The sequence below is a fragment of the Armigeres subalbatus genome, chromosome 3, assembly GCF_024139115.2.
Source record: "Armigeres subalbatus isolate Guangzhou_Male chromosome 3, GZ_Asu_2, whole genome shotgun sequence".
Lineage (NCBI taxonomy): Eukaryota > Metazoa > Arthropoda > Insecta > Diptera > Culicidae > Armigeres > Armigeres subalbatus.
Genome location: NC_085141.1, coordinates 119,192,609 through 119,205,519, shown reverse-complemented (window position 1 = coordinate 119,205,519; position 12,911 = coordinate 119,192,609). Strand labels below are relative to the sequence as shown.

General features: G+C 38.0%; 1 non-coding gene across 1 annotated transcript; it reads right to left on the bottom strand.

Moving 5' to 3' along the window:
• Positions 1-12,106: 12,106 nt before the first annotated feature.
• LOC134228204 (small nucleolar RNA U3) lies at positions 12,107-12,205 on the bottom strand. Its single transcript, XR_009983871.1, has one exon. It is a non-coding gene; the product is annotated as a small nucleolar RNA U3 (small nucleolar RNA).
• Between the last annotated feature and the right edge of the window lie 706 nt (positions 12,206-12,911).

Sequence of the window (12,911 nt, the reverse complement as noted above, 5' to 3'; positions counted from 1 at the left end):
GTCTTTGAGTTCAATACAAGCGATCTACAAGGCACAGCAGTACATTTTTCTTAGCTAACCGTAAGTATTCAAAAATCCGTATTGCGGCATATATCGCTGTCACAAGTTGTACGCAAACATATAAGTTTTAGTACTCATATAGAGCCCGGCTTATATAGTTTTTATATTTCCAAAAGGGCAAAATATAGTGCTTTAAGGTTACTTTTGGTTTGGGGTATCCAAGTCACTCAAAGCTCCAATATATTTGGCAATTCAACATTTCACCAAATTCTTTCTCGTCGTTATTATGGGGACGGTTCCGTACTCCATCGCATAGCTCCTATTTCCATCCCATTAAAAAACAAAGCAACGAAAAGGAATTTAGGTTTGTTTCTAATTTTGTGATTTTTTTTTATGCAGTGAGCATGTGGTTATCAAAAAGCGACGAGATTGGTGCTGTATTTCTTGTTTTGGGATGAGATGACATATGTTCAGTGAGATGTGAAAATGGAATAGTTCCTCTATATGTATTTGATTATACTTTTCAGAAGAATATACCAGCACCTAATATGTTTGAACAGATCTCAAATCCAGATCTCAAAGACAGTTGGGATTGTCCAGAATATCTGAAAATTATTTTACAATATCTGTTGATCTCCTGGGAAGTGTAATAGATATACTGGGATTCATATTGAACCTTTGAATAACTAAAAAGAACTTCTAAACAGCTGTAGATCTGGAAGTCCTGAATTTAAGTGACAGTTTGACGTGCCCTTAATATCTCATATAACTATCTTACCATATCCATTGACCTTCCGAGAGGTGTAATGGATGTAATTGAACCTGATATTTAAGATTTGAGTATCGATTTGAGTATTCTAAGTGCTTTCATAGAACTCATTCCTGAACACAAGGATAATTTGAATTCGCCCAGAATATCTCGTAATCTGATTCCTCAATTACATCCATAACCTTTCCGGGAGTGTGTAATGGATATAATTGAACGGATATTGAAGCCAATACGCACTTCCTGAGTTTTCGAAAGGAGCAAGTGCGGTACCATCTATGGTGGGGGTACGATGGAGGACGGTACGTGGAGGAGGGCAATGAACCATTGAATCGCATGAGCTGCTGGAGAACCATTCATCGTTCACACCGAGAAATCGGACGACTGCGGTACTGGGCATCGACAACGATCCGATCGGGCAATAAGAAGGCGAGGCGCAGCGGCAAGGTAATCGATCAGGTGGTAGATGACTTCCAGGACCCTCCGTAGACTGCAGTGGTTGGCGATGTGTAGCCACAGGTAGAGCCGAACATGGGGAAGACCTTATATACCGCACAGGCCACTTCTGGCCTTAGTCTGTTAATACATAAACAATAAGATGCTGTTATTAAAGCTTTTCACACCATTAAAGTTGGAATTTCATGAATAGCGGCGAATCCATACTATATAATTGCTTCACCTCCTGTATGTCAGTCTGGTAACGGTAAAGAAATGAGTTTCATACTTTGTGGCATTGGCAGTATACCGGCAATCAAATCGCATTTTACAAAGTAAAGTTTACAACTACCCCTCACCCTTTTTCTCAGTGCAAAATAACGAAATTCGATTTAACGTCAGAGCAGTCAAGAACCGGCGGCACCATTAACCATCAGTAGAAAAGCAACATCACGACGACGATAACGGGTGAACGTGAATGCACAATTCATTCAAAACCACATTCCGAAACGACATTTTCGTTAGAAGCGAGGCAATTTGTTATGGGCTCCCTTATGTGTCTAATAGTGTAAAAGCGACGGTGAACGTTTTGGGACAGTAACCTGCGTGGGAGTGGTAGTTCGATTTCTTTCTTCGGTCATGCTGCCACGCTAGTACGATCCTACACGTCGAAGCCAGTTCCGCGTTGAACGGACAGGCAGAAAAGATGTTTCTAAATGCACCGTTTGGGGGAAACGTCAGAACAATTTAGTAAACACTCACTTACGCCACCGGTCTTCGACACGCCACTGGTTGGTTTTTCAGGGTGGTTACTGAAGGCTCGATTTCATCTAAGATTTCTTTATTGGGAAGTTCCAAGGAAGACTGATTAACAAACTTCATATAGAGCTACCTTTTTATAGGTCAACTTAATTATCCCATAAAACCAACTCGGTCAAAAACCATTAGAGTCATGAATATCCCACCACACCGTATATGCTGGTTATTGTGTCTCTGTTGAATCAAGCTCCGGGCAACCACCACACTGTTTCATTTTTGAGTTGTAGTCATGACAGAGAAACGTGGAGGAAAGGATTTCTAGAAATGTTTTCCTCTCGGAACTAGCTGTGGGTGTGTGTGATTGTTACCTTCTGGCTGCTTCCATACGTCCATATTGGAACGGTCTACCTCAAGCAGAGAAAAGGAAAAGTGGAAATAATTTTTGAAAAGTACCGGCAAACAGTGAAATTTGAATGGTCATAGACCCTTTATTATTTGCTCATAGATGATGGTATCTGCAAGTGCTGGGGTTGCTTTACAGTATTGAAGTACTGGGTACTGATGCTACTTCAGACTTGGAAGATATATAACCCAACCACATACTGCAGTTGGTATGGTAGGAAGGTACCTTAAGGAGAACATGGTTGTGAAGTTGACGAGATTATAGTCAAGACGTTGTTGCCGTTTCCATGTGGGACATGACAATAATAAAGTTCTTCAGTTTTGTTGGTTACCTTGAGAGAGGAAGTACGCCACTTAGGTGTATATGCAGCTTATTGTTGATACCGAGTTGCTTGTCGATAGTATTTTCTAGTAGCAACACTTTACGCCGAAGAATGTTATTATTTGTTGTTTGATCATTGTTGTAGAGCTGCCTTCATATGATTAATAACTACCAGATGAATGGAAAAACTTAAAACCTTGTCTGTAGAAAAGTTTTTCTGATCAGGGATCTCTGGTTATAATGCCTAGGGGTCGACAATGTTTCCCACCTGAAAACATCCCTAGACTGGACCTGAGAAGTGAAATCGCTAGCCTCTCCGGATTGGCAATCCTGCTGCCTTTGCTCGCAAGGTTACCGGAGACCTACTACAGAATTGTTAGAAAGTCTTTGGGTTGGCCACATAATGGTTGGGTGTAATGACACAATAATCTTTTACATTGTTAAGAACTGCGCCAGTGTTAGCATATCCTCCAATATGTTTCTCCCCTTAGCAATTGAACGTATCCAAAAAATATATTCTATTAGATTTGCCCTCATGCGATCATTACTTGCATGAAATGGCATACTAAACCCCCCAATGTATCCTGACCGGTGAAAATCGATTGACCCAGAAGTTTGTTCTGCCAAGCGTACTAAACTACAAAGGCTTACCATATTTGATTTTATCTCAGGTAATGTTGACTGCTCAGATATTTCAGGTCTTATCCATTGCTATATTCTTCTTGTAAATTCCGTAATCTCCTCATTCCCATTTTATAGGAAAGAATTTCAGTTGTAATGATAGTTATAAACATATGATTGCAAGTTTCTTCATTGTTGTTTGTGCAGAATTTCATTTATCTATATCAAAAATGTTTAGTGTGAGAATTTAGTGACTGATTTAGTACCAGAATATAGTTAGGAAATATGGTGAACAAATGCAACAATATTTCCCATGGAAAATCTTAAAGAAGTTCAGTAGAAATTTAAAGATTTTGAAGAAATGTTCAAAAATTATTCGTAAAATTTGAAGGATTTTTTCAGGAATTTGGAACAATTCGTTGTTGTGGTTATCATGATTTTCAAGAATTCCTCTTAGACTAGTTATTAATGCGAGCACTTGGGGCATTTTGAATCGACAATCAAATTTTCAGGCAATTATCACTCAAGAAGTGCCAGCTTATTTTAAAATGCATTGTTAAATGCTTTTCATCATTCAAACAAAATTTACGCTAAAATTGAGATATAAAAATATTATCGAGTTTGGTCCGTTGTTCATTTTGTACCACCTTATTATGCAGGTAGAACTCAAACTTGTGCAGCATTTTACTTAGATGTTCCTACCTAAGTAATAATTAAGGTTGTGATCAGAGTTTATAAGCGTTCTTTCAAAACTCAATCTCAAAACCTTCCATGCAGTCCTCTGCATTTTTCTTACAACCTCCTGTAGATTTCTATAAAACCACATATGTTTCAGTTACCAGTTTTATTGCAACTATTAAAACTCTAATATGCGTTCCAGTTTAGAACCAACGGTTTTATAATATACTTGTCCTCACATAAAACATGCAACATAAAACCTCCTAGACTTGGCAGGAAGCGAGAACCACTATATAACCATGATACAACCACTTCATGACTATGATACAACAAATAAATAACCTGATAATGAAACAGTTGTCAACGCTCTTGTTGATTATTTGTTTATTGTTTGTAATTGAAAAATTTGCTTTTCTTCCTGGCCACATGGATTATATGTCAACAAATAAAATAAAAGAATTACATTAGCCAATCTAATAAAAGTTCATATTCGGTTTTGAGTGTTCTATGTTTGAAGGCATGCTAGATTTTCTACAGTGAAACCAAGGATAAATAATCAGTATTTTAACAATGCGCTTCGTTAATCTATTATTTAGAATTCTTCAAGTTTAATTAATTATGTGGTTAATTACTTTAAAAAATACCCCAATGAATAACCACTTTGGTTGATCAAATAATCGTGCTATTGTTCAAAACTTATTAGGATGTCCAATTTTACCGTTTAAAAGGTGAAACAGAAATTTGCATGATATTTCGATTATGAAATTCATTATTTTTTTCATATCGAAGGTTTTTCGAATAAACCTTTTGATTGGCTAAAAATGCCTCATATAACCATTACTCCTGAATCCACCCTATCTGGGCATTCCAAACACCTAGAGGTTTTATCATGGCCTTTTTCAAGACCAGTGTTATTGACCTCGGCAAGTTTTATCTTTGTCAAAAACCTAAAGCTTGAAGTTTTATATATAAATAACAACATGACAACAGACAGACATAAAAAAATCATAAACAAACTTTTTCTGCCCTTGGCATCGAATGTGCATTTTTTAAAAAATAAGTATTTCAATTAAAAAGCATATAGTAAGCAATTAAGTTAAATGGCATATTTTGTACCATAAAAGTGTTTTACTCTGTGTTAAATTTGCAAAGCATGTATGGAATAAATACATATTTCACACCCTCATGAGCAAATGTTGTTTGAACAGTTTTTTCAATTACCTTTAATATATAAGGAACTGCTCCTGGATTTCAAACTCATGGCTCTGATGTTCATCCCATTGAAAGCAGAGCAATGGAAAGGCATTTGATCTATGATTTTTTCTACAGGAGCTCGTCGTTGACGACAAAAAAGAAGTTGGAAGAAATTGGTGCCGATGATGATGAACGTATTTTCAGTGAGTGAGATGGAGATCGGAACAGTCTCTCTACACATAATCTACGACATAGAAAAACTGCTATCGTTTTTTTTTTACTTTCGACTGAAAGCGAAATGAAAGCTTCCGTGGGTCAAACAATTTGTGCTGAAAATTTAGTTTTATTCATAGTAGTAGTTTCTAAGCCTGCATTCCTATGCAGGTCTTCTTCAGGAGGTAAAGGTTATATGGGTTTTATACAGGACTCTACGAAGCTAAGTAGCTTATAAGTCTTGATCAAAACCAACATATAACTTAACTGCTGGTTTTAATGTCAGTCTCCATTTTTAGCCTGAGGATAAATCAAATTTTCAGGAGCATTATCACTTACCTATTTTAAGAGCATTGTTAAATGCTTTATATTGGAATTCAAACGTAAAGTTCTCAAGCACTCTTGCGGATCTAATTAAATGACAACCAATTAAAACCAAAATAAAACTTTAAGCATTGTTCTATATGCCGTAATAAAACCTTATTATGCAGGTAGGAACTCAAACTTGTGCGGCATTTCGACTAGATGTTCCTAATTACATTCCTATAGTAATTGACCGAAAGTTTTCGATGGTTCTCGTTCCAAAAATTTGTATCTTGTATACCGATCAGAATGATACATTGTGTTCAGGAAAACGAGATTTTTCACATTCGAAAAGACTTAGACCGGACCAACAAGCAAACGGTTCACTTGCCCTGGCGTTTCTGAATGTTATAAGTACTGAAAAAATAATATGTGTTTTCTGATTAGTTGCTTCATACATTTGGAATGGTCATGTTGGTATGCAGATATTGTAAAACTTTTATCTGCATGCTCCAAATTTTGCTTTTCATTAAACACTAGAAAAGTCCGCACATTGAATTATTCCCTTACTTCATTCCCTCTGGTGCACAAACCATTAACAAAAACCATGCCCCAAGGGTGGTAGGGTTTTGTTTCCCTTTTTCGCGCAACCTTCTGTTTCGGGATGCTAGTCGTCTTGGCCCCTGCTTCAGAAGAAACAGAATGCCGAGAACTTGTACACATAAAGTGGCCCGGGTGATAAGATGACTTGTAACAGCTGTTGAATCCCATTTTCCCGTTCATGTTCAGGCGTTGTGTCAGAAATCTGCTGGCATCGCCTCCGTAGGAGGATGGCGCAGACGAACACGAAGCCACTCTTATTAGGCACCCAACAGAGTTAATGAAATTTCCTCAGCCTGTTTTTCGTAATTATCAATATTTACGATGTGGACAGAGGGTTTCAAATTTTGGGGAAATGATGTTTTTTTTTTCTTTGTTGTTCTGACCATTTTGCAGCGGAGCATGAGTCAAAACTAATTGGTTCATAGAATCAAACGAGTTTGGCAGTTTGCGTTTCTTTCAATTCCTTTAAGCTATATTAGGAATAATAGAAATCAGTTGACATTGTGTGTCATTTCTCGTACACTAAGGCATGTAAAGGATACACGTTTTAAAAAAATATACCAATCTACTAAGCTCGATGAATCGAGCCGTAACAGATTTATATTTCCGGATATCCTCTTCCATGGCAGATATTGGTGCTATTGCCGAAATGTTCTACACCATCAAGTAATACATCGGAGTATGTCCAAAGATAATCTCTATTGACGTTACGCAGAAGATTCACGATGAACCAACAAACAAACATGGCGAGTCTCCCCAAGCAGGTAGATATTTGATATTTAAAGAGAATATTTTTGTTTCATTAGATCGCCAATTGTAGAGGAAACTGGACACACGTGATCCCCGGGGAAACACGATCCCCCTGTTTTCTCGAAAACTAATAACATTTTTATACAATTATTATGAGTAAACAAATCTGTTAGACAGATAATAGAATCTGATTTTTTCCTTCAAAAACTGCTGCACTGCATTCAAATGAACGCAAATAAATGTGAATTGATGGAAATAACTGAATCTATCTCCCTCAAGTGCAATTTTGACTTCTCTTATGTGCTTTTTGTTACTCTTGTGTTTTCTTGTTTTATAATACACGAGAAAGGCACCATCACCGCTAGGTGGATTATTCTGGGTTTTTAGAATCATTTATTGTCGAGCCTTGAATACGGAATGGACGTTTTGACCACATTGCATGTTAGAGCTCAGCGATTTTTCAAAACCCATTGATGTCGAAACCTGAATATGGAATTGTTGTTGTGACCCGCACACTGACCGTTTTGACAACCCGATAGTCCACAAGATCCGAAACATCCGTACAAATGATTAACTCGAGAATTCCATCTTAGAGCTGCGAGATTTTTTAGAACCATTTCTCGTCGAACTCTGAATGCGGATTTTTTTTTGTATTTAAGACCCTTTAAATTATTTTGGGGGTCTTAAAATGTATTACATAGTTTACATGTCATTTTTTAAAATTTGTCACTGAATCTTATTTGAACACTTGGTATTGTCGTCTCATGGTATCGATGATTCTCGCCATCTTCAGGTCTTCGGGTCTTCGAGGTCTCTTCAGCTACGTTGCGTTGGCTACACCTGTTGAATCGTGCTGTTTTAGCGCCTCTTTTCTGCAGAAGTTCCACGCGATTTTGAGGAGTTTCAAGGCCATAGTATCAGGACCGCTATCATGATTACCGTCAGCTTCCATTCGTGTTGGGAGTGATATTCCGTATGAACCTCATGGTTCTCGATGACGGTGACCTGTTGGTCACCAATTTGTTTGACATCCTGGCTCTGGTCTTTCGTTTCGGTGTTTCCCATGGTGTAGTTGTTTGTAGGTCTACTTGATTGGACTGTGCCACGACGAGGCACCTCCCATAATTTTATATCACTTTTTGTGCACCATACAATGTTTTCATATTGCGTCGATCAGCGAAATGTGTTTGAAAAACCGGAGTACTTTTTTTGCTCGTTCGGTATCGTCAGCTAAGGCTTCTCTCATGTTTGGTTGAAGTCCGAATTTTCTTCTTTCGTCATCATATCCTGGGCACTCAACTATTATGTGCTTTATGGAGAGTGCTTGGTTGCATTTACTGCATTTTGGTGCGTCATTTTTTTCGAGCAGATATGAGTGAGTGAGTTTGGTATGGCCAATTCTCAGTCTAGTTAATATTACATCATTTTTGCGGATTCCTGTGAATACTTCTTTAAAGGGTGAGCTGGTATTTTTATTTCTCGTAGCTTATTATTTCTTGTGGTCTCCCATTCCAGTTGCCATTTACTAGTCATCTTTGATTTTATGATGGTCTTGATTTCTTTGTGATCTACTATTTGTTGCGTGATAGTATTCATTAATAGTGCACGTTTTGCTTCAGTATCTGCTTTTTCATTTCCAGGGATTCCAATGTGGCTCGGTAACCAACAGAAAGTTATGGATGTTCCGCTTTCTGCTGCTTCGTTATGCAGTTTGACAATCTCGTCTTTAGTGCTGGTTTTTATCTTCTTTTTGTCTAAACTTGAGATGACGGTTAAGGAGTCAGTACATAGAATATATGCTCCTATTCTTCCTTGGTTTATGATCCATTTTAGCGCTTCTATTATAGCAAGGCTTTCGACGCTGTATATGCTGAGTTGGCCATGGGCTCTTTTCCGTATGACATTACCCTCGATGATTATACTGAAACCCGTTCTATAGTCGTTTTTGGATCCATCAGTAAATATTGGCGTGTGATATTTGTACTTGGTACTCATTCGACTCGCGAAGATTTTCCACAATTCAATATGATTCTTCCCTTGTCTACTGGCTGATACTAATGCACACTGGTTCAGACGCCCCCAAAACGTGCGTTTTTTAGTTTTCGACCTGAAAACTACATTTTAGAGTCATTATGTCTTCAGAAGAGTTGAAGGATATTTCTTGGGCTTTCTTTTGATAAGAAAATATCAATGATCTATCCACCTTGAAGGGCGGTATGAAATAAAAAATTTACGCAGATGTACGAAAGCAGTGGTTGTTCTCTGCAATGTTATAAAGAATGTGAAGAAATGTGAATTGTTACTATGCAATAAATAACCAATCATGTTAGCCACTTTTTAATTGTTTACGTAACAGTTGTACTGAAAAACGTACATTAAGGACTATTTTAAGTTGATTAAAAACAATAGTGGAACACGACGGAACAAAACAAAACATTGTGCATTCGGTAGCTTAAAACCGAATCTTTCAGATGGTGGCTGTTTGGCTTGCCGCCTCTTGCCGCTTTTCATGGTGTGTTGATGTGAAAATTGACTATTTTTTCTAAAAATTCCTTAATAACTTTGACAGGTTTCAAGATAGATCAAAGTAGTCTTCTAGACAAACATGTTTTTTGTCATTATGCACAACTTTCTAGAATGAACCATAGTGCTAAAATCATTTCCAAAAAAGTTATGCTCAAAATATGATTTTTGGGGGTCATTCATACAAAACGTGCTCTAATTCCTTACAAAACCGTTTGTCCAATATTGTGTCTTCAGAAAAGATGTTCCAATTCACTTTCTTCAAGGTGGATAGATCATTGATATTTTCTTATCAAAAGAAAGCCCAAGAAATATCCTTCAACTCTTCTGAAGACATCATGACTCTAAAATGTAGTTTTCAGGTCGAAAACTAAAAAACGCACGTTTTGGGGGCGTCTGAACCAGTGTGTAATGTATTGTCGGTAAGTATGTTTTTCCTATTCCATGGTGCAGTAGAAGGAAATGTCATAGTTCTGCACGGTGGTAAATCAGTTTCTAATTCTTCCAGTATTTCTCTGCTTCTATTTTGAATATTGTTAGGCTCAGGAACTGCTGCTTGGTTCCATAGTTCCCCTGAACTGTTAGTTTCTTCTTGGTCTTCCGTTTCGTGATTGGGAGAATGTTGTGCGCTGTTTATCTTTTTTGATGCGAAAATTGCTAGTCTTTGGTTCATCAGGAATCTGAGGTTGGGTATGCCAACTTCAGCTTGTATACTTTCGCCCTATCGAAAAGCTCCGGAGATTGTTCGTAGTCCTTGGTTATGTACACTTTCTAGTTGTTTGGTTGTAGTTTCACTTATGGAATGTAGTAGTGGTGCTGCGTATAATATTTTCTCCAGTATGGTGGCTTTGTAAATTTTAATTAAGGATTTCCTATCGCCTCCCCATGTTTGTGTGGCGATAATTTTTAGGGCCAGATTTCTTTGTGTACAAGTGGCTTTTAATTCTTCAATATGTATTTTGTATGTGAGATGACGATCCAATGTTACTCCAGGGCATTTGTGACTGAGCTTTTTCTCGTATGGTTACATTATTTAGTGTAAGTTGGGGGGATTCAGGTTTCCTTGTTCTAGGGTTTTTGAACACTACCGTGGCACATTTTTCAGGAGAAATTTTAAAGCCCGTGCGTTTTTCCCATGTTTCTATGGATCTAAGGGCTGATTGTAGTTTTTTGTTGAGCCTTTTCATGTTCCCATCACTGCATATGAGGACGACATCGTCAGCGAATAGGAGCACTTTGACTTCTGGGGGGAGCTCTGAGCAAATTGTGTCGATTGCTATTAGAAATAGTGTAACACTTATTACTGATCCTTGGCATAGGCCGTTTTCCATTATTGTTTCTTGGGACAGGGTTCCATTTGCTTTTACTCTGAAAGTGCGATGTTGCAGCATCTGATATATGTATTTCAGGAGATTTCCTTCAATTTTCCAGTCTTTGATTTTATTTAATACCATCCTTCGCCAAGTGGTATCATAGGCCTTTTTATATCAAGAAAAACAGCTTGAGTAAAAATTTTTTTTGTGCATTGCTTCTCTTGTGATAGTATCGAAGAGTGCAAGATAGTCAGTCGTGGATTTGCCTTTGCGGAATGCAAATTGGTGTTCGTTGATCAGTTTACGTGTTTCTATTATGTGGATGAGGCGGTTGTTAATCATTCTTTCAAGAATTTTCCCAAGACAGCTATTCAGGTAGATAGGTCTGTAGTTTTCCGGGTTGTTTCTTACTCCTTTTCCTTTGTATATTGGTACCCAGGGATGGGAACGGTTGACATTTCTTTTTATCATTCATTCTGCCACGCAGTCAAAGAAAAACAAAAGCACGGCAGCCGCAGCAGCAGCCACGACCAAGCAGACGACAGTCAGCACATGGTTTTATTATTTTCTCTCCCCACGATGAATATTTCTGTACGCTCATTTCACCGACGTATGACCGTTTTTGGTGGTAAATGATAATTTCATTATTCCTTGCTCATTTTAGAGACTAGAACTAATAAATTAGTACCAACGGCTAGTACTCTTTCTAGGCTTTGCGCCACAGGCAATTAAACTCGATTCTGTTCTGTTTGCGCTGCGCACGAACCGAAACAAGAAATCTTATGCAAATGCTGACCGCACCGACGGCTCGACTCTCACACAGAAGCAAACAAACAGTTTCCCTCATCGGCAAAAAAAATGTCACAATGAGGCGTACATTTTTTTTGAAAACCTGTTTCGGTTTGTGCGGTGCATGAAATTTGACCGGATAAAATGTAAACATTCACATAATCACAGTGTTTTACTGTACATTTCCCATCACTGGGTACAACAATAGATTTCGTCCAGCTAGCAGGATAAATTGATTGCATCCATAGCCCATTGTAGGTGTTTAACAGGAGATTTTTATATTCAATTGGAAGATTAGTAATCATAGCGTAATGTATATTATCTGGTCCTGGTGAGGATCCTTTAAGTGCTTCCATTGCTTCATCTAACTCGCTTTTGGAAAATGGTTTATTATATTCAGCTGTTTCGTCTTGCTGGATTGGTAGAGGGTCCTGTTCGATCTTGTTTTTGTGCGATATAGGAAATCTTTTCCTGTTGGAAAAAAACGTGTGGTGAAAACTTGCCTACAGAAATGATCCTGTGAAGCACAGTCTTGAATGTGGAATTATTGTAACCCATGCACTGACCATTGTGTTCACCAGGTGATTTAGCATTAGCATTAGCATTGTTACGGTGTAATTCGTAGATTGGACACTAGTGATACTCATGTTTTACTTTTGAGATCCTTATCTAGAATGCTATCAGAAATCAAGAAGGGGAGTGGTCCTTGATTCCAATCTTTAACAAAAATAACAAAAGCATGAGGAATACTATTCCTGGCCAAGCCTATCCTCACCGTAACTAGGGAGAGGAAGGAAGATTTGATGTGGTACTTATTTAACGAGAAGCCACGGACTTAGCGACACCCTCATAAGTACCACGGAGTTGGATAATGAGGAAGGTATTCGTTGGGTCAGGATTTGCCTGTAGCTGGCAATGTAACCGTGGTAGATCTTACCCCGTAACACACCACGTAAAGGTGTCTACCCATTGTGTTCACCAGGTGATCCCCTGAAAAATCAAGGATAGGTATCTGTAAAAATGGTCAATTGATTGGTTTCATCGTAAAGCGCCTGGATTTTTTAAAACCTATTATTGTTGAATCCTGAGTATGGAATTGTAGGTGATGAACTTATGTTGAATAAAAAATCACATAAATAAAGATAAAACAAAGTATGGAATTGATGTTGTGACCAAACACTGACCGGCCACCTTTTGGTCCCATGGAAGATCCGGAACATCCGCAAAAATGGTTGATTCG